The 22,883-nt window shown below is 37.8% G+C and overlaps 1 protein-coding gene across 2 annotated transcripts in view; it reads left to right on the top strand.

Moving 5' to 3' along the window:
• The window catches only part of EPC1 (enhancer of polycomb homolog 1), a 113,170-nt gene that overhangs the window by 602 nt on the left and 89,685 nt on the right, over nucleotides 1-22,883 (top strand). The gene's annotated exons all lie outside the window — the stretch shown is intronic.

The raw sequence follows: 22,883 nt of genomic DNA on the forward strand, positions 1-22,883 counted from the left end.
AATGCCAAATATGTGCATATCCTCTTTATAAAAATTATGTCTTACCTAATTTGTCCAGGACTCAATTATCAGCAGGCAAACTATGGATATAGTTTTTTTTTAAATGGACCTATTGTGGTTCTCTTGATAGATTACTTGGATACAAACTACAGAAAAGCTGCCCTTGGTATAATGAAGGTGGAGGTTGACATAACCGGGTTTATATTAAGTTATGGCTGTTACTAAATAGTGGATCTTTTATTTGCTGATCAGATCTCAACTTGTAGTCTATGATATTATTTCTTTGAAGCTCTTCATTAGATAATCTTTGCAGATCTTGCTTGTTTTTCTCCAATAAGGTACATTTGGGAGACATTTTGTAATTTTTGGCATTTTTCTAATTTTTTTTCTTTTTGCACACGGTGGGAGATCTTTTTTGTTTTGCATTGATCTGTGTTGGTGGCGCTGTAGTGCTCCTCAACAATTTATGTCAGTTTCACTAAAAGAAAAAAGGAAGAAAAAAAAGAGGTGGGGCAAGATTTGATCTATTCTCTTCTCCCTTTATTTTCTTAAAGAAAGTTCATTTTAGTCAGTGGAAATATTCAGTTGTGTTATTGAAATGTTTTCTGTGAACTGTGAACTATGGTGAGAGCAGACATGTCGTCACAAGCAGTCGAGGGAACATAGGGACAGGCATGCAGTTTGCAGTTGTTTTATCTGATCTGATTTATCATCTCTACATCACAATTATTCAATAATCAGCTGTCGATTTATCCTTTTAGTAAGATTTTGCGTTTTCCTTATATTACAATATTATGTGTGTTGGTGTATTTTCAATTTAACCAAACATTTGAGTTTTAGTTCCTTCAACATTGTAAAAGTTGAATTTCATTTTGAACCTAGGGATCTCTTAAATAACTATTCTAAGTTTCTCCTGAGGTTTTTCTAATAAATAGTCATATAATAATTCCTACATTATTATTTGTTTCATTTTGAAATGATACTTCAACTGAATTTACAGATAGCCTTATTTAAAAAATAACAAATATTTTGGAATAAGATAATTTTTTAAGAATATGTGCACAGTTGCTTTTAGCTTTAAAAATTTTGATGTTCACATATCTAAATGCAGGATTATATCTTTTTCATCTTTGTTCTTATTGAGAGTTATCTGATTAGAGAACATGAGATTTAGGCCCAAAGCCTCCCAAGAACAAAAATGTGTTACGATCCGACATAGGTTTTACTGGTCTCTGTAAATATTTTAGTTGTTTATGGAGATAGTAAGTGTGCCCTTAGTTCAAAAAGAAAGTGGGACAAATCAGTAACCGAACCCTAAAACATATTTTTTTTGCCACATAAAATAAAAACAACTGAAATAGTATACTAGACCACTTTTCCATAAGATTGAAGAGATTATTTTTTGAAAGAGTGAACATGTCAAGAATTATTATTTAGTGTGTTTATCCACTTTGAAATATGTAAATGCTCGTTTCACTTTTTAATCATTTAACAGGTTGAAGTAAAAGGATGTGTGAAAATGGCTAAAAATAGTATTTCTGATTTTTGTGTCTCTATACTCTATCTACATATCCCTTTTCCTTGAACTTCAAAAATAATTATGTATTATGCCCTTATTTTGTTTATACTATGCTATAAAAATGTGAAAATGTTCACTGTAACATTTTAGCTATTCGTAAAATGTAAATGCCCCATCAAAGTTGGTTTTTGACATTATAGATTATTTATAGAATGAAATACTGCAGGTGTAAATATATTATCTAACCCTCTGGTTATGCTGGAGAGTTTAGTTCTCTGAAGTTGATCTACCAAATAAAATATACTTTCCAACACATGTATTGCTAAAATAGTCTGCTATTCAGAATGGTGATAATTTTTATTTTATTTAATCTCTGAAAACTAAACATATGTATATAATGTAGCCCCCTTTTAAAAACAAACTGATGCTATGAAGTCCATATGTAGCTATGCAATGCTCTTTGTTCTCCTACATCATTGACTATTACATCATTGATTATGAAGTAACTATTACAGTTAAATCTTCACTTTTAAAAATCCTTCATATATATTTATATGACAGATAACATTTTATATGTGACTCTTACATCGCTATGTATTTAAGGAGGTTGAAATCTATGAGACAAAAACAATTCACTATTTTATATTATTCTCCATTTTAAAATCCACCTTGAGCTTCATTTTAACTCTTGATTCCTTGGACATTAATTTTTTTAATTGATAACATTTTTATAGAAATTTAGTTCATGAGCTTGGTGTGATTGTGATTAGAATTATGACAAATTTTTTTACTAAAAACCTTTATTTATTAAATTTAGTAGATAGAGAACTAACTCAGTCTTTCATGGTAGCAGTTGCTAGACCATGGACAATAAAAAATAATTTTAAAAAATCCCAAAATGTCATTTTAGTCAACAGTTACATACTTATTTCTTTCTTGCACACCAATTTTATCAGATAATAGCAAGTAGCAAAATTTACTATATTGTCATATCATTTTTCTCATCCTGCCCATCCCTCTGATGGAGGGAGGGGTTAATGAGTAGTGAAATAACCAAAAAACAGGTTGCAGAAAGCAGAAAGAAATCATGCCAAAGACATGGAGATCTGTAAATCAAACGGTAAACAATAAACCTCAGAAAAATGAACTTGAAATTATGGAGCTTGATCAATAACAAATAAACTGAAAATTATATCAAGACAATGTAATGACCCAATTCAATTTCCTAATTTATTAACTTACATTCATTAGTATTGTTAAAGACTGAGGAAGTTTCAGGTTAGCCAAACTCATTAGGTAATAGGTAATGGTAGGGTGAGGAAACAAAGGGAAAAAAGATTTAGAGATGTTAAGGTGACCAAACATAAAATGCTAAAAATATTAGCCAGGGCTCATCTAATCTACCTTGGAATGAATTTTTTTAAAAGAAGAAAATATAAATTAAAATTCTATCCTGTGAAATCACATACAATATAAACCTGAAATTGTCTGTCTCCAATTCTACCCACTTCTTGTGCATATTTACTTCTGTTATTTGCTAGATGTGTTACTACTTTCCATAAGACGATACAGATACACTGCTATCCTCAGCATGGTTTTGCAAAGGAAAACAAGAGGAAAATGATACACAAAATGTGTGTTTGTGTTAGGACTTTGTTTTTGATCTTTCCAAAATGATTATCAAATGGAGAACCTAAAGGGAAAGTAGAGCAGATGTATAATTTTATAAATATTTTTATGAAAAAGATAAAAGCAGATTCTATACTTGATTTGTTCAACATTTGTTTTTATTTTTATTTGGGGGTTTGTTTATTCTAGATCCTCCCCCATCTATTATGTATCATTCTGAAAAGACGCTAGGATGCAATATTAAGCAAAAGAGACGAGGATTCCTGCTGTAATGGAGTCTACACTCCAATGTGGTTCAGAGTTCTAAAGATACTTTAAATCTAAAGTCTTAGATGTGTGAGGTTCCCAAATGAAGGCCAAAAAATATTTTTGGAAAAAAATATTTTTTAAATTTAGATCTGTTTAAATAGGATTTGACAAGTGTTCTTCCATTGAAGGACCATTATTCGGGCATCAAGTACTCACATATTGGGGCTGGGAGAGGATGTAGCCCTTAAGCTTTAGATATAACCCAAATAGATGCTACAGATGGTTGCCTAATACAAATTCCTATTGCAAAATGAGAAATAAAACGTTGACGTATTGGCTAGAGAAAAGAGATGAAGAGAAGATCACTCTAGTAGTAGGAGTTTTGTGCATGTCCCTGTGGGATCTATTTGATGAAAACATTTTTTTAAACATGGTAGGGCCTCATTTTTCACATTTTGCTCACAGTATCATCAAATAAACATCAAGGTAAATATAAACTGTGAAGATGAAGCGAGGAAATAAAATTAGTATTGGAGTATTATATTAGAACTAAAATTTTTATTTTAGAACCTTCTGTAATAATTTCTAATGGTATATATAACAGAAATTTTAAAAATAAAAACAGATATTTTAATTTATGAAAATAATATAATTAGACACTTAGCTAATGGTTAATTAGTTAAACGTATCAGGTATGGAGCAGGAAAGTAAGACTGATGTTATTTCTGTATAGATGAATTGGAGGAGAAGGAACTATTTATTAAGGAATCTCTATGTGGGTTAAGATGATCTCAGGAATAAAGTTACCAGATTATTGTGTCATACAGCCAATTAATCTATAGTAGCTGGATGTGATATATTATTTAGTTTGCTTTCATACTAACATAGAACCCTCCTGATAGTGGCATAAAAAATAAAGATATTTATTTTTTCAACTAAATGAGTAATCAGGTGGCAAGTGAGTTCTACGTTTGCTTCAGTAGTGAGTTCTAGGTTTGGTTCAACAACGTTATTAAGTTCCTTTAACCTTTTACGCTGCCATAACATCAGCAATGTCTGTCCTCATAGTCACAAAGTGGCTGCTGCTGACCCAGGCATCATATCCTAATATTAAAATATCCAAAGTGAGGAGAGTTACTTTTATTCATCTTGTTGTAAGGGAAGAAATCCTTTCTCAGAAGCCCCATAGCACAATGTTTCCTAGAGCTCATTGGCCAGGTTTGTAGGACACGCTCACACCTAAACCAGTCATGCTTAGAAGGGTGAACACCTGCTGAATATTTACAGTTCAATAAGGTTAGCACTTAATTGCTTTGCGTAAACTTGAACTGTTTTGTATAAACATTCTTCAATGATTAAAACATTAGTATCTGTTTTCTCAGTGACCAGATATGTCACTCGTGGGCTAATTTTAAAAATAACAAAAACAACATTTGATTAGAGTTTACTATGTTCCAGTCTCTAGCCTAAATGCTACCTCTATGTCGTTAAATCCTCACACAAAATTAGGAGATAGGGCAATTATTATACCCCATTTGCAGTCAAGGAAACTGAGGCATAGAGAGGTTTATACCCCTGAGGCTAGGCCCATGTTACATAGAAATGAAAAAGCTAGAGTTTGAACTTGGGAAGTCTGAAATCAGAGCCTGTGTACTTACCTCCTCTTCTTTACTATCACATGAGATATTTGTAAAATTGGTGTTCTCTAACTGTTATTTTATTTTATTTTATTTTATTTTATTTTATTTTATTTTGACCGAGTTTCATTCTTGTCGCGCAGGCTGAAGTGCAATGGCGCAATCTCAGCTCATTGCAACCTTCGCCTCCTGGGTTCGAGCGATTCTCCTGCCTCAGCCTCCCAAGTAGCTGGGATTACAGGCGCCCACCACCACACCCAGCTAATTTTTTTTGTATTTTTAGTAGAGATGGGATTTTACCATGTTGGCCAGGCTGGTCTCGAACTCCTGATCTCAGGTGATCACCCGCCTCGGCCTCCCAAAGTGCTGAGATTACAGGCATGAGCCACCATGCCCAGCCTGACTTGTATTTTAAATGTGCTCTATGATACTACTGTTGAATCCTCTGGTTAATTTATTACTTTGTAAATCTAACAATGTTTTCCTAGAATGAGTAATTGGCCTTCTGATTTATCAGTCATATACAGATGAAATTTTGTATGTTGAATTTGCGTCCGATACATTTGTACTTGTACATTACCTCCTCTCTTCAGGAACATCTCATGAAATTCTTTCACACAAATTTTTACAGGGAAAAGAAGATCAAAGCCTAGAGATTCAGTGAGGCCTTATTGAAGTGGGTAAATTTATGATTCATAACATTAGGTCCAGATGGAATATTGGCATCTATTTCACAATGTATAAGGCCAATTGTATGTACTGAAATGTTTCAGTCTTCATAACTTTGGCACATATGGAAGCTTTCACCTCTGGGACATTTTGAGGGGTTTTGTTGTACTCTAGATCAGTGGATCTCAAACATTGGTGTGCCCTAGAATCACCTGGAGGGCTTCTTGAAACACAGATTGCCAGGCACCCGCCACAAGAGTTACAGGTTCAACTGGCCTGTGGTGGGGCATGAGAATTGTCATTTCTAAGTTCCCAGATGATGAGATGCTGTTGGTGGTCCAGGCAACAACATTTGAGAACACTGCTCTAGAGTATCAGATACTGTCTGCCATGATAAGTATTTTGGCTTTGAAGTATAGATTGTAAACTTTGAAAGGGTGTCATTTAATAGTTGGCAAAAGAAATTAATAAATAGGATGGTCAGGGTAGGCTGATTGAAAAGGTGAAAGTGGAGCAAAGACTTGAAGGAGGTATTTTTCTTTCTTCTTTTTTTTTTTTTTTTTTTTTGTGAGATGGCGTCTCCCTCTGCTGCCCAGGCTGAAGTGCAGTGGTGCGATCTTGGCTCACTGCAACCTCTGCCTCCTGGTTTCAAGAAGTTCTCCTGCCTCAGCCTTCCTGAGTAGCTGGGACTACAGCGCCACCCCACCCAGCTAATTTGTGTGTGTGTGTGTGTGTGTGTGTGTGTGTTTTTAGTAGAGACGAGGTTTCACCATGTTGGCCAGTCTGATCTCGAACTCTTGACCTCAGGTGATCCACCCGCTTGACCTCCCAAAGCGCTGGGATTACAGTCATGAGCCACCACGCTTGGCCATGGAGGATTCTCCTTATACTTTAGCGTTAATATCACATTTAAAATTTATTTGCCAATGATTCATGAATGTATTTTTAACTTTTTAAAATAGCACTCATACTTTACAAATGTTTTTTTTTTTAAAGTAGGTAAAAGTAGAGTTTAGTTTTGTTCAATATCAAGGTCCATCGGTGAAAGACCTGAATCTGTGTCATTTTGCTGTTCTTCTCAAGATTGTATTCCACCAACCACCAATGCCCCATATTCACTAGTAGGACATAGTATCCATGAGACTGAGAAAAGGAAGCTGCCATGCCAATGACCTATATTTAGCTCTGAAACTCAGACCACTGCTCCAATCCACTGGAAACTCTCCATCCTCCAAGATAGAGGTCACAATCCCCAGTTGAAAAACACTGCAACATGCCAAAGAATGAAGAAGACCATTTCCAAGAGTTTAATTGCTTTGTGGTTCCATTATTAAGCTATGAGACTTCAGAAATTTTTAGTTCTGAAGGTGTTCGTTCATTTTTCAAGAAACAAATTGCCAACCTAAATGAGGGAGGAAAAAATCAGCAAATTCCATGTCCTTTCTATCCTCAGAAGCGATTATAAGCTTCAAGCCATCCTTCCATACCATTGGAGGTCTTCTTAAGAAGCTGGTATGAAGTATCCTGAAGAGGCATAAGTAGTAAGTTTGGGCTAGTGTGGTCTAGTATTAAAAAGAGTCATTCAGCACCTATTTAATAGTAGACTCAGATCATTTAAAATTGCCTAAAACTCCAGAACCGTGCTGTCCAATACAGTACTCACTAGTAACATGTGACTATGTGTATTTAAATTTGAATTAATTTAAATTTTAAAGTTCATTTTCCCAGTCACACTATCCACATTTCAGTTGGTCCATAGCTACACCCAGGTAGTGACTACCATATTGGACAGCACAGATTTATAGCACATTTCCATGAGTGCCCAAAGCTCTATTGAACAGCCCTGGTCTAGAATGATCCTGGGTCCTTCAGATCATGTGAGGCTCACACTCTTGTGCCAGTGGTTCTCAACTCTGCCTGTATGGAAAATCACCCAGAAACTTAAAAACAAAATGTCTATGCCCTACCCTAAAAAGTTCTGGTTTAGTTGCACTGGATGGGATCTGGAAATAAGAACTTGCCAAAGTTGTCCATGGGATCATAGCAGTCAGGGTTGAGAATTGCGAAGTTATACAGACAGGATGACGGCTACTGAAGCAAACCACTAAACCAAAAACTTGGGGGAGGTTTTTGTAGACTAGCCAGGCTACTTCTCATCTCCATCTTTCAAAACCTACAATCCATCTCCTAGAAGGTGAGGGAGGCCCAGACCTAAATAAAGATTAACGACGTTGAAACCAGTTCTGTGGAGTGAAGTAATAAATTGACTGCCTAATGAACATAAACTTTTGCTGGAAGAAAACCAGCCCTGTAACTCCTCTTCAGTTATGATGCCCTTCAGAGTGGGTTTTATATTATCGAAAGGCTATTCAGAAGTTAATTCTAGTCTTTAAAATATATATATAAAAAGTTTTTAACTTATATATTCAAAGTAGTAGTTCTCCATTATGTTTTAAAATTTAGTATACAAATCTTATCACATTCATAAATCTTGCAACTTTTAGAAATCATGATCCTTTAAATAATATCTGGTCTTATCTGTAGCATGACTTAATTAAACACTTCCCAACTTTTTACACTGAATTTATAAATTTAGTACATATAATTGCCTTCTTTAGTACTTTGTAAACATTTTTAAGAAGCTAAAATCTTACAGATCTAATAATTTAACTTCTAAACATGGTAACTCTTAAGTTTGCTCTAATGTTTCAATAATACACATAAACTTAGTAAGAATTCTGCTTGAAAGTCTAATAGGCTGACCTCCTACTCCATTAGGTCAAGTGTTCTTGAATAGTACAATTACAGTAAAAAAAAAATTGCAGTACTTTCGACAGCACATTCTAAATCTTTCTGGAGTTAAAATATGCTTACCTGTTAAAAGAACCGTTATGACCTACCCAAACAATTTCGGGTGTTATCTTCCCCAGTGAATTTTTTGGTCTGCCTTCTTAGCTTGTTCAAATTTTTTGATGAATAGTGGTTTTGGTTGGAACACAACTAGGTCCTTGTCTGAGACACTGATGGGGTGTACTGAGCCTTATTTATATTTACAGGTTTTTTTATATTAAAAAAAGGTATTCTGAAGGCCTACTTGTCTTAGATATTGAGTCATATCATTACCTATTTTCAAGTCAGGTTAGAATCTATGGCTACGTCAGTTGAAAAATACCTGGATTTTGCACTTCGTATCCTTTTAGAATATGTAGCTGTCTTTTATCTCTAAATCTACACACCTTTGAACTTGGCAGAATGTCATATTCTTTCACATTGTCTCGTAGGGCAATCAACTCTTTCAGATATTTCTGCTCCTTGACTGACTGAATTTCTCTCATTGCTTTGTCTGGCTATGTGGTCACAAGTTCCAATGTTATTCTACTGACAAGGTTTTTTAGCTTCCAGAATAGCTGACCAGAAGCCTCTCCATCCACATTTCTATTGCAGACATTAGGATAACACTTAAAGCACACGGCTTTGTCTGATCTGTTCCGAGTTCCTAACTTTGCCCTTTACTACCAATTGTCCAGGCCCTCAGTTTCTTCTTCTATCAAACAAGGTAATATTACTTAACCTCACATGGCTGTTATGAGAACTCAACGAGTTAGTGCATCTAAAGTGCCTTGAATAGTGCCAGACTTGCCATAAGTACTCAAGATGTGCTCTAAGTTCTGTATTTCTTAGGCAAACCTGATTTCAGAGATCAAAATAGGCCTTACACAGTGCTATGGGAATTTAAAAGATCACCCCATTCAGGAGTATGGATTTTGCAGTATTAAAGATGCTCCCTGGAATAGATCATTATCTTCTCCAAGTACTCTATTAATGAGTCAGATAGAATATAAGGTTTATTATCTGCTTTTCTTTCATTAAATAAATCTTTATTGAATCTCTACTACATTAAAAAACAAAACAAAACAAAACACTGCCATGAGCCATAAAGGAGAAGGTAGTTTTGACTGGAACCTTGAAGGATGGGTAGACTTTCAGCATATAAAAATTGAGAGAAGACCTTCCAGGTAGACAAAGCAGTGTGGGCACATGCAAGGATGGAAGAACGCACATGACTTTGGGAAACGCAGCTAGAAGTCAGTGCAGATAGAGAGTAGGCTATGATGTGCAGAGGTTAGACACTGGGAGAGATAGGTCCATGAGAGGAGCTTGGACTAACACAGGGAGGGTTTGGAATCCCAAGCTGGGGAACGTAGAAATCAGGCATTGCCCAGAGAACACCAGTTCAAATGCTTGTGTCAATTGCCAGAAAATGATGAAGGGATAAATAAAGAGGGAACTACTTCTTTCTTTTATTTGTCTGTTAACCCATGTGGCATTGTGGAGGAAAACTCCAACAGTCTGGGTCTCTTGCCAGGTAAGTTTTGATAGGGAGAGTAAAGAGAAGTAGTAAAGGTTGGAAGTTTGGGACAATTTTCGGTAAGTGTGGACACTGGACAGCAGGGGGCAGCATAAGGGCACCAAAAAGTTGAAAGATACAGAAGACATTCGCTTATGTAACATTTCCTGACAATTATGAGTTTACATTTATAAGGCTACTTATATTAGTAACTTAGCATTCTTCTCCCAAAAATGAACAGAGATTGACAGAGAAAAGAAGAAAAATAACAGTTACACTATATTAGGCTGGCTAACAGCAAAATGGCACTGCTATTTATTTGAGAGGACAGAAACAGGCAGTTGTCTGCTTATTATTTCCTTTCAAATAAATACAAACTCAGAATTCAATGCAAATGTGTACATTTCTATTGGAAAACACGCCTTTATATGACTTTACGATTTTGCATTTTTTAAAATACATTTATTCAACTATACTGTATTCACAAGTTTCCCTAGTGAAAAAGTGGGGAAACTTGAAAAAATATATATAATTTAAAAATAAATTGAAAGTTTAATATACCTGTTATTTTATATGCCAAATATATGGAATTGTACATTTTGAATTTTTATGATTATGAAATTTTCTGGACTTTTAAATAACTTTTTTTCTTTATGTCAAAAATTCAAAACTATCTACATTACATTTAATCAGATTTTTTTAGTGAAATTCGTCTCTTACTAACCTTTTTAAAAGTTTCTTCAGCTTATTGTTTTAAAAAAGTTTGGGGCCGGGTACAGTGGCTCATGCCAGTCTTTACATTAATAACAATAGTGTAAGGCTGGGCACAGTGGCTTATGCCAGTAATCCCAGCACTTTGGGAGGCCGAAGCAGGCAGATCACTTGAGGTCAGGAGTTTGAGACCAGCCTAGCCAACATGGTGAAACCTCTACTAAAAATACAAAATTTAGCCAGCTGTGGTGGCTAGCGCCTGTAATCCCAGCTATTCAGGAGACTGAGGCAGGAGAATCGCTTGAACCCAGGAGCCGGAGGTTGCAGTGAGCCAGATCGTGCCGCTGCACTCAAGCCTGGGCAACGGAGCAAGACTCTTTCTCAAAAAATTAAAAATACATACATACATACATACATACATACATACATACATACATAGTTTGGATGGTTAGTGATATTAAGAGTGGAAAACTGGAAAGTTCCAAGTAGATTTTTTTTAGCTCTGGAATTTGCCATGGCAAAGGCTGCATTATACTCAGCTGAAATTTCTCTCTCCAATTTGTGAGGAAGATGGTAGCACACTGCTTCATACCTTCACACTTAAGGAGAAATCTCTCTGTCTGTGTTCCTTCATGATTCTTTCAATGTCTGTCACACGTTTGAAGGTTGTGATCACTGTGTGGGTTGCACATTGTGTGCTGCTTTTGTTCTCTTATTTTGCTTTTTTACATATACTTCTTTGCATGTATTGATATAATACCTCATATTTATCACTTTAAATGACCAAATAAATTGATGGCAGATTATTCTTATGATGATTGAATACTGATTTCCAGTTTTAATAAGGAAAATCTGAAACAATGAATACATTTGGGGATTAAGCTGGTTAACATGAAACTTTATTCTTCAATATCATAATTGAAAATAAATTACTCTGTAAAGTAACTTCATGAAAAATTACCTATATTTTTCATTGTAATCATTTGTAAATCTGGGCATATAAAGATATGAAATTATTTAAAATGTTACCTTTCAAACCAGAGTTTACAAGCAGGGTGTGCCTGCTTGTGTTTATAAGAAGTAAGTTCACTAAGGGCGAGAACAACATTTTCTTTTATATTTCCCCTGGCATATAGTACAATGCTTTTGCACAGAGGTGGGGCCCAATAAACAAAACAAGGTTAGGAAAAACTTATTAAAGCATCATACGAAACATAAACATGTTTTGTAATGTAGATTTAAAAGTACTCTTGTTGTTGTTGTTTTTAGGCTGAGTTTCGCTCTTGTTGCCCAGGCTGGAGTGCTGTGGCGTGGTCTCAGCTCACTGCAGCCTCCTCTTCCTGGATTCAAGCGATTCTCCTGCCTCAGCCTCCCAAGTAGCTGAGATTACAGGCATGCGCCACCATGCCATGCTAATTGTGTATTTTTAATAGAGACGGGGTTTCATCATGTTGGTCAGGCTGGTCTCGAACTCCTGACCTCAGGTGATCTACCTATCTCGGACCCCCAAAGTGCTGGGATTACAGGTGTGAGCCACCACACCCGTCCCTTTTTTTTTTTTTTTTTTTTTTTTGAGACGGAGTCTCCCTCTGTTGCCTGGGCTGGAGTGGTGCAGTGGCATGATCTCGGCTCAGTGCAACCTCTGCCTCCCAGGTTCAAGCGATTCTTCTGCCTCAGCCCTTAACTAGCTGGGATTACAGGTGTACACCAGCATGCCTAGTCAATTCCTTTTTTTTTTTTTTTAGTAGAGACAGGGGTTTCACCATGTTGGCCAGGCTGGTCTGGAACTCCTGACCTCAAATGATTCACCTGCCTGCCTCAGCCTCCCAAAGTGCTAGGATTACATGCATGAACCACTGTCCCCGGCCTAAATGTACTCTTCATACTTCCGTCATATGTTTCAAATCATTAAACTGGTTAAAGTGCGACTCTTATTGTTCTTGTTGTTGTTGGTATTTTCCTCAGTGCCTAAATAAGACTGTGTTAATTATTTTCTTACATAGAAATTCTCCTCACTTTCTAGTGAAACTATTAGACTAATTGCAGATCTTTTATTACTAGAAGGTTATTTTGATCTGCTTTAGCCTTTATTCTAAAGTTTGCATCTTTTCATATCAATTCTGAATCCTTGGTATCTAGTTTTCGTATTTATAAACAACATTGATTCCTGAAATCGCATTTGATCACACTTAAGGCAGAGCTATTTCCACTAACCATCCTATAAGAACATTTTGTTTAAGTGTCAAGTGTCACCAATTACTAACTAATAGGCCATAACCTCTCTGACTCAGTGATTGAAATTACGTTCCCTAGGGCATATCTTCCAGAACTTTTTCTCTTTTACTCCTCTTAAGTGCTTTTTTTTACTATGTAAACCAGGGGTATCCACTCTTTTGGCTACCCCGGGCCACATTGGAAGAAGCAGAATTGTCTTGGGCCATAAAATATACAAACGCTAGCTGATGAGCTATTTTTTGAAAATCGCAAAAACATTCTCATAATATGTTTAGAAAGTTTATGAATTTGTGCTGGGCTGCATTCAAAGCTGTCCTGGGCTGCGTGTGTCCCACAGGCCACAAGTTGGAAGGTTGCAGGTTGGACGAGCTTGATAAATACATAGTTAGAAAATATTAAAGGCATAGTTTCTTTAGAAATCACATGTCTCAAAGTAAATTATCTTCTCTTAGCTTTTTACATTTAAAAAATTTCATGTATTCCCTATTTTCTACAAACTACAAAAAAAAAAAAGTTAAAAATAACAATACAATTTGAGAGTTGAAAGAGTTGGGAAGGGTCGAGTCTTTTCAAAGCTGAGGAGATAGAAGCCCAGGGAGGTTAACATCAAGATCATTCAACTAGGTGGTGGCAGAGCCAGGATTGAAATTTACATTTTTTTTTAAATAAAAGCTTGCAAATAACTACGTAATACAGTTAAGGTAACCTAGCATGGATTAATTTTTAATTCATTGATGACTCTAGTTATAAAAATGTCACATGGCTTAAAAAAATCTTTGCTTTTTAGAAATACCCTTAGTAACCAACGTGATGGGGACGGGCACAGTTGCTCAGGCCTGTAAACCCAGCACTTTGGGAGGCTGAGGCAGGCGGATTGCCTAAGGACAAGAGTTTGAGACCGGCCTGGCCAACATGGCGAAACCCCATCTCTACTAAAAATATAAAAATTAGCTGGGTGCGCTGGTGGGCACCTGTAATCCTAGCTACTCGGGAGGCTAAGAGAATCCCTTGAACCCGGGAGACACAGGTTGCAGTGAGCCGAGATCGCACCATTGCACTCCAGCCTGGGTGACAAGAGTGAAACTCCATCTCAAAAAAAAAAAAAAAAAAAAAAAAAAAACGAACATAATGGACACAATACTATTATAAAATGAGACTTTTTCTCTGTACATAAAATGGTTTTGTTTTTTATTCCCACTGAGAATTAAGAAAAAGAGAATATTTTAAGAAAGACCATTATACAGAGGATAGTTCAAAATTCATGCTGAAGAGCTATTGCTTTTCAAGTAGATTGTGCAAGTTTAGCTATTTGAAAAAGCACAGTTATTGGAACAACTCAAGAAAACAAAGGCAAAAAGAGTTCTGTTAAGACAGAAGAAGGGAAACTATATATTGGAAATACACACAATAGTGTCCCCTACAAGCCTGGTGTAAAGAAGCTTATATGTACATGTGTGTGCACACTAGTATTTTTGTGAATTGAAAGAGAAAGGATAGGGTTTGAGAATTTATTTAAGAAGGAATGCTTTTTTTTAAAATTCAGAATAGCATTTCTTTCCCTTAAAGGTCTAGGTTTTTAGTATTTTTGTTCAAGGGAAAGAATGACTGACAGCTAGTATAAACCCAGCTTAGCATTTATGTTAAAATGAAGGTAATTAGAATCTGGGGCAACTGACTTTCTACCCTACACTGAAAATTATTCCTTACTCTTTCTTCAAGAAAAAATGGGCTGGGCATGGTAGCTCAAGCTTATGGTCCCAGCACTTTGGGAGGTCAAGGCAGGCAGATCCCTTTTGAGCTCAGGAGTTCGAGACCAGCCTGGGCAACATGGTGAAAATACAAAATTTTATCTGCAAAAAATACAAAAATTAGCCAGGTGTGGTGGCACATGCCTGTAGTCCCAGGTACTCGGGAGGCTGAGATGGGATGATTGCCTGAGCCTAGGAGATCAAGGTTACGGTGAGCCGAGATTGTGCCACTGCACTCTAGCCCAAGTGACAGAGTGAAACCCTGTCTCAGAAAACAGAAGAAAAGAAAGAAAGAAAGGGAGAGAGAGAGAGGGAGAGAGAGAGAAGGAGGGAGGGAGGGAGGGAGGAAGGAAGGAAGGAAGGAAGGAAGGAAGGAAGGAAGGAAGGAAGGAAGGAAGGAAGGAAGGAAGGAAGGAAGGAAAGAAGGAAGGAAGGAAGGAAGGAAGGAGAAAAATGCAAGACTGGGCATGGTGGCTCACGCCTGTAATCCCAGCACCTTGGGAGGCCAAGATGGGTGGATTGCTTGAGTCCAGAGTTAGAGACCAGCCCGGGTAACATGGTGAAAACTCGTCTCTACCAAAAATACAAAAATCTAGCAGGGTGTGGTGGCATGCACCTGCAGTCCCAGCTATTTGAGAGGCCAAGGTGGGAGGTTGGCTTGAGTCTGGGAGGTAGAGGTTGCAGTGAGCTGAGGTTGCACCACTGCACTCCAGCCTGGGCAACAGAGCCAGACCCTGTCACAAAAAAGAAAAAAAAGAAAAAGAAGGAAGGAAGGAGAAAATGCATTTCAGGTGACAGAGCAAAACCCTGCCTCAAAAAAGAAGAAGAAGGAGGAGGAGGAGAAAGAAAAATGCTCAGCTTTTTTGTGAAATAATAATAATAATGGCAATGTCTAATACTTACTGAAATCTTATTATAATGACTGGTGCTGAAGCTATCTTATAAGATTTTGTGGCCAGGCTCAGTGGCTCACGCCTGTAGTCCCAGTACTTTGGGAGGCCGAGGCAGGCAGATCACCCGAGGTCAGGAGTTCAAGACCAGCCTGACCAACAGGCAGAAACCTCATCTCTATTAAAAATACAAAATTAGCCAGGCGAGGTGGTGCATGCCTGTAATCCTAGCTACTCAGAAGGCTGAGGCAGGAGCATTGCTTGAACCTGGGAGGCAGAGTTTGCGATAAGCCAAGATTGTGCCATTGTACTCTAGCCTGGGCAACAAAAGTGACTCTGTCTCAAAAAACAAACAAACAAACAAACATTGTAGACATTAAAAGATAGTGCTTGTAAAATACCCATCCTAAAGTAAAAACTCACAGAATTTGGTTACATGAATTATTTATTGATTCCAAACAACTGTAGAGGAGCAAAAAAAATATGACTTCCAGGTTTTTTGGCTGGGCTATGAATAAATTGACACAAGACAGACTAACAAGAGAAAAACCATATTTAATTATGCACATACATCCCACAAAATATGAGACTCAAAGAAGAATCAGAGGATGGAAGCTTGTATAGCATCCTTAGCTACAGAAAAGAATAGGAGCTGGGGGCTTTTGATGCTGGTGGGCGGTGGGGAGCACACAAATAATGGGAGGGTGGTGGGAGAAATTGTATGATGAATAAAGATTGTCCTGTTATGCATATAAAATGGTCTCTTAGGTAATAAAAAGTTGTCTGGAACAGCCCTTTTCCTGTTACGGATACTTTTACTAATATAGATTTCCTTTACAGATGCAAATTTCTTTTACAAAAGTATAGCAGAAATACAGGTTCAGTAGCTGGCTACTTGCAAGTTCACTTAATAAGGAGGTGTGGTATAAAGAAGGTGACTTTCTGTTCCAAAGCTAGCTTAGGGGAAGAAGTACAGGCTTCCTGCCTTAAGAGTACTGCTTCACTTCTGGAGCAGAAAGCAGACACTTTTAAAAGGGGGCCTAACATGAATGGCACACAGTGGAGGAAGCAAGCAGGTGGGGTATCCATGTGCTAGTTTGGTGCCTTACCTACCAGGCAGTTGAGTTGGCATCTTCATGGGCCAAAAATTATCCAGGTGGGAGAGAGTTTTGTAGCAGGCATACTGTATTAGTTTGCTCTTGCATTGCCATAAATAGCTGAGACTGGGTAATTTATAAAGAAAAGAGATTTAATTGGCTCATGCTTCAGTAGGCTTTATGGGAGGCATGGTCCTGGCATCTGCTCGGCTTCTGGGGAGGCCTTAGGAAACTTACAGTCATGGCGGAAGGTAAAGGGGAATGAGACTCTCATAGCCAGAGCAGGAGCAAGAGAGAGAGCAAGCGAGGAGGTGCTACTGTGCTTTTAAACAACCAGATCTCATGAAAACTCACTCACTGTCACGAGAACAGCACCAAGAGGATGGTGCTAAATCATTCATGAGAAATCCACCTCCATGATCCAAGCAGCTCCCATCCGACCTCACCTCCAACATTAGGGATTACAGTTCAACATGAGATTTTGGCAGGGACACATATCTAAACTACATCACATGCTTTTGTTACCAGAAAGGAGTCTCAGTCCAGACCCCAAGAGAGGGCTCTTGAATCTCGTGCAAGAAAAAATTCAGGGCAAGGCCACAGAGTGAAATGAAAGTGAGTTTAGAAAGTAAAGTAATAAAAGAATGGCTACTCCACACACAGTGCAGCCCCGAAGGCTGCTGGTTGCCCATTTTTATGGTTACTGCTTAAGTATCTTCTAAACAAGGGGTGGATTATTAATACCTCCTTTTTTTAATTTAATTTTTTTTTTTTTTTGAGATGGAGTCTTGCTCTGTCGCCCAGGCTGGGGTGCAGTGCCATGATCTCGGCTCACTGCAAGCTCAGTCTCCCGGGTTCTCGCCATTCTCCTGCCTCAGCCTCCCGAGTAGCTGGGACTATAGGCGCCCGCCACCATGCCCGGCTAATTTTTTGTATTTTTGGTAGAGACGGGGTTTCCCCGTGTTAGCCAGGATGGTCTCGATCTCCTGACCTTGTGATCCACCCGCCTCGGCCTCCCAATAAAACATGTTGCAGTAAAGAAGTTGGATAAAACCCACCAAAACCAAAATAGTGATGACAGGGACCTCCACTACACTACCACCAGCATCATGACAGTTTTCAAATGCAACATGTTTTATTGGTAAGGTCTTTATGACCTGTATCTTGTGCCGACCTCCTATCTCATCCTGTGACTTAGAATGCCTTAAGTGTCTGGGAATGCAGCCCAGTGGGTCTCAGCCTCATTTTACCCAGCCCTTATTCAAGATAGAGTTGCTCTGGTTCAAACACCTCTGACATTTGGGGCTGTAAATTGACTATTATCTCTCAAAGCAGTCTCCTGATGGGTGAGAGTTCCACTCTGGAGCTTGGAAGCACGTAGAGGAACTTGCCCTATAGGGGGTGTCTGGTGATGGGGAGGTAAAAGGTTATAATTGCATTTCTAAATGACTAAGTAGGAAGTGGGGAACAGGGAAAATGCACAAAAGAGAAAAGAAGAGAAAACACTAAACTATAATCGTAACTTTTTCTATTTTTCTTAGAAAAAGGGGGGTATTCTGTAACAAAGGATGGCTTTTCAGTACTACTACTGTATCTGCAACTTCTCAGAATAACCAGCTCAAATATGCCAAAGAAATATATTTTGGGGGTGGCATAATCCGGTCTCCCACTGTCATATTTTGGAGTCGTATGTTCTGATCCCCAACACAATGCCTGCAGATAGGCATTAATTATCTCTACGTTAGAGGAAGCTGAAGCTCATAGAAGTTATAAATTTCATTCATGTTTACAGAGCTAGAAAAAAGTAGAGCTGAGATTCAAACCCACATCATGTTTGACTCCAGAGCCAGACCTTTTAACCACTACACAACACTATATCTCTTAGCAATTTGTTTTCCTAAAGCTGTCGACCTAAGGGAAGAAGCTAAGACACAAAATACAATTTTAAGAGTTTATTTAAGCCAAAGTGAGGATGGCTGCCCAGGGCACATCCTGGAGAGTGCTTCCTCGGCCTTTGTTACAAGCATGTTTTTAAAGGCAAAAGGGAAAAAGGAATGGGCTCTTTGACAGGAATTCTCATTGGGTTACAGAGACCACATTGACTACTGATTGGCTATACTATTTTTTTTTTTTTTTTTTGAGACGGATTCTCACTCCGTCGCCCAGGCCAGAATGCAGTGGCGTGATCTCGGCTCACTGCAACCTCCGCCTCCTGGGTTCAAGTGATTCTCCTTCGCCACTGCACCTGGCTAAGTTTCATATTTTTAGTAGAGATGGGGTTTCACCAGGTTGGCCAGGCTGGTCTCAAACTTCCGGCCTCAGGTGATCCACCCACCTTGGCCTCCCAAATTGCAGGGATTACAGGGGTGAACCACCACGCCCAGCCTGACTATACGTGTTGAACTATGGAGTATAAGTTATGGTGTCCAGTATGTAGCATTGCTAGCTTAATTTATGGCTACTTGGTGTCAGTCTAGAGCTCTCATCAAGTGGCTTCAAGAGATAATTATTTAACCGAAGGAGGAAGTGAGACATGACTGCTGTCGCATTTCAGTGCCTCTCTGGGCCTGTTGATAATGTAAAGGGGCTTCAATTCCTCAGAAAGTTTATTTTCTTTTCCAAAGTTCCTGCATACATGTGCTAGCAACCCTTATTGCTGCTTTTAAAAAGGGGAAATCAGTGAGCAGAGAAAACTCAGGAAAAAAACATTTTTTTTTTTTTTTATGTTTCTGGGGTGGTGATAAGGAAGAGGCTTCACATTGAAAGTTATAGCAGTAGGCCGGGCGCGGTGGCTCAAGCCTGTAATCCCAGCACTTTGGGAGGCCGAGACGGGTGGATCACGAGGTCAGGAGATCGAGACCATCCTGGCTAACACCGTGAAACCCCGTCTCTACTAAAAAATACAAATAATACAAAAAACTAGCCGGGCGAGGTGGCGGGCGCCTGTAGTCCCAGCTACTCAGGAGGCTGAGGCAGGAGAATGGCGTAAACCCGGGAGGCGGAGCTTGCAGTGAGCTGAGATCTGGCCACTGCACTCCAGCCTGGGCGATAGAGCGAGACTCCCTCTCAAAAAAAAAAAAAAAAAAAAAAAAGAAAGAAAGTTATAGCAGTAAAAATTACAGGTAAATATCTTATCACAAAATAATGCAAACATATCATATATTTCCTAAACTTTGCATTGTACTAGACATTCTTTAGAGTACAGTGAAGAAACACAGCAAGCTAAATTAGAAGGGGTGGAGAAAAGACAATTTAAAAAATAAAATGGGTGAATTTTGGTTTTGCCTAAGATTTCCTTTTTAAGGAAACATTCAAAGGGCCCAACTCTAGCAATCAAATCTGTGATTAATTACATGATTTGAACAGGTCCTAGATTTTCTGTTCTAATGTGTTCTTTTGGGAAATATATCCCCTTCCCAACCACGATGGTGAAATTGAAATAAAATTATGTGGTGTTCTTCTTTAAACTTGTATGGTACTTTGGAATTTTCAAAGATTTTTCACCATATTGTCTCATTTATTGTTCATAATGCCCTAACAGAAAGAGAACAAGTATTCTGTAGACCATGCATGTGAGATCCTTATCCTTTCTATAAAGTCCTACTGCTGGTAAATGGTAAATACTAGATTTGGATCCAGATCAGCAAATATGGAAGCCCGTGTTCCTTCTGGAACATCCTGCTGTGTCTCACTACACTATGTGGCTGCCTTGAATGCAAATTTTTACTTATCACTGGACTGTTTTCACACACAGCACTTACCCTGAGGCAAACAGTAGCAACCTGTGCAAAGAGGCCTTGACCCCCTGGGGAGCTAGCTTGACCAGATTTGGAGATTGGGCAGCCACTGTGCAACTACCAGATGAAATCACTTGGCAATGAGAAGAAAAGAGGCAACAGGGCTCCTTGTAGACATATGCATGATACAAAACTACTAAATATACATAGAAATGATATAAAACTACTAATAATACAACATATGAATGATACAAAACTACTAAATATACATAGGAATGATACAAAATTACTAATTATACAAAACTACTAATGATACAAACATATGAATGATACAAAACTACTAATGAGGCCGGACGCGGTGGCTCAAGTCTGTAATCCCAGCACTTTGGGAGGCCGAGACGGGCGGATCAAGAGGTCAGGAGATCGAGACCATCCTGGCTAACAGGGTGACATCCCGTCTCTACTAAAAAATACAAAAAGCTAGCCGGGCTAGGTGGCGGGCGCCTGTAGTCCCAGTTACTCCGGAGGCTGAGGCAGGAGAATGGCGTAAACCCGGGAGGCGGAGCTTGCAGTGAGCTGAGATCCGGCCACTGCACTCCAGCCCGGGCGACAGAGCGAGACTCCGTCTCAAAAAAAAAAAAAAAAAAACTACTAATGATACAAACATATGAATGATACAAAACTACTAATGATACAAACACATGAATTATAGAAAATTAATGATACAAACATGGATGATACAAAGCTACTAATGATACAAACATGGATGATACAAAACTACTAATGATACAAACATATGAATGATATAAAACTCCTAAATGGAAACAAAACAAAAAGATTTCAGAAGGTGAATGTCCTCTTTTAAATAAATTAATTTTATATGATATCTTTCAGGTATTTGGTTTCATATGAGAATTTCTTTTCTCTTTCCTAAGAGTTTTGAAGCCTTTACAACACAATATTATGTTGTATACTGTACATGTGTACAATAAATCTCAGAAGAGTAAAATGATCTATTTGAAAAAATAGGGTAAAAATATCATTCAAAAAATAGCTTATGTTTATTAAACATGACTTTTGTGTCAAGCCCATGCTATGCTGCTTTCGTTGAATTCTTACAACAACCTAGGTAATAGATTCTGTTATGATTCCTATTGTATGGATGGGGAAACTACAGCTTTCAATAGCTTAAATTGGTGTCAAAATCTTTTAGTTAAAATTCATTGTATTCATTTTACTAGAGAAATTTTTGGAAAGAAATGTAGCTAAACATTTCTAGTTAATTTGTTATTAAACCATATATACTATCAAAGTGTAGCAATCTGCTCAATTCTAGTACCTGCCAGAATTTCATCCAGTTTTATATTTTAATGTCTTATATTATACAATTTTTAGCAGGATGAAACATTTTAAGACAGTAATAAAGATAATATTTTATACTTATAAGATCTTTCTGCCTTTTCAAAGTTTATTTGGCAGACTTAAGTAATTAGATGGATAACTTGATTGGAAAAACTTCTATTTCCTTGAATTGCCTAGAATGAAATTTCCTAAAGTGTGCTCTTACAGAACTAAAGGTAATAATTAACAGTGTACAGAAAGGGGTTCTATGGTCACAAACTTTGGAAAATACTGTGCTAAGCATCAGTAAATGGGTTTCTTTTCTGCAGGACTTCCCTGAGCCTATACATGGTGAGCCTATACCTACCTTAAAAAGGAAGATTTAATAAGTAGTATTTCCCTAACTTATTAGTTTTATATGGAATTCTTTACATAACTCTCATTTCAGAACATCAGTATTTTATGGAGCCTAGTTTTTGAAAACACTAAACTAATATCTGGGAAGAAATACTGATATTTAAATACTAGGTGCTTGTCATCTACTCAGATGGCTGGTGAAGCAGCTAATCTTCATTCATGTAGACTTGTCACTATCATTATTCAAAGAACAGCAGACATTTGTTCTGGGCCTTAAACCATGAAAATTTAAACCTATTTTCTTTCCTTTTTTTTGACTCTGTTGCCCAGACTGGAGTGCAGTGATGCAATCACAGCCCACTACAGCCTCAACCTCCTAGGCTCAAGTGATCCTCCCACCTCAGTCTCCCAAGTAGCTAGGACTACAGGTGTACACCACCACACCCTGGCTAATTTTTGTATTTTTGGTAGAGATGTGGTCTCATTATGTTGCCCAGTCTGGTCTCAAACTCCTGGGTGCAGGTGATTCTCCTGCCTCAGCCTTGAAAAGTGCTGGGTTTACAGGTGTGAGACACCACACCTATCCTAAACCCATTTTTTATTTTAAATGTACTATTTGGATTATATGTGTTATTAACAATGAAAAGTCAGTGCATTCTATACTTTAAGAGGGCAATTCTTAAGTAAGTTATTTTATAGATGCTGGATAAGTATCT

The sequence above is a fragment of the Piliocolobus tephrosceles genome, chromosome 9 (genome assembly GCF_002776525.5).
Source record: "Piliocolobus tephrosceles isolate RC106 chromosome 9, ASM277652v3, whole genome shotgun sequence".
In the NCBI taxonomy this organism is placed as follows: domain Eukaryota; kingdom Metazoa; phylum Chordata; class Mammalia; order Primates; family Cercopithecidae; genus Piliocolobus; species Piliocolobus tephrosceles.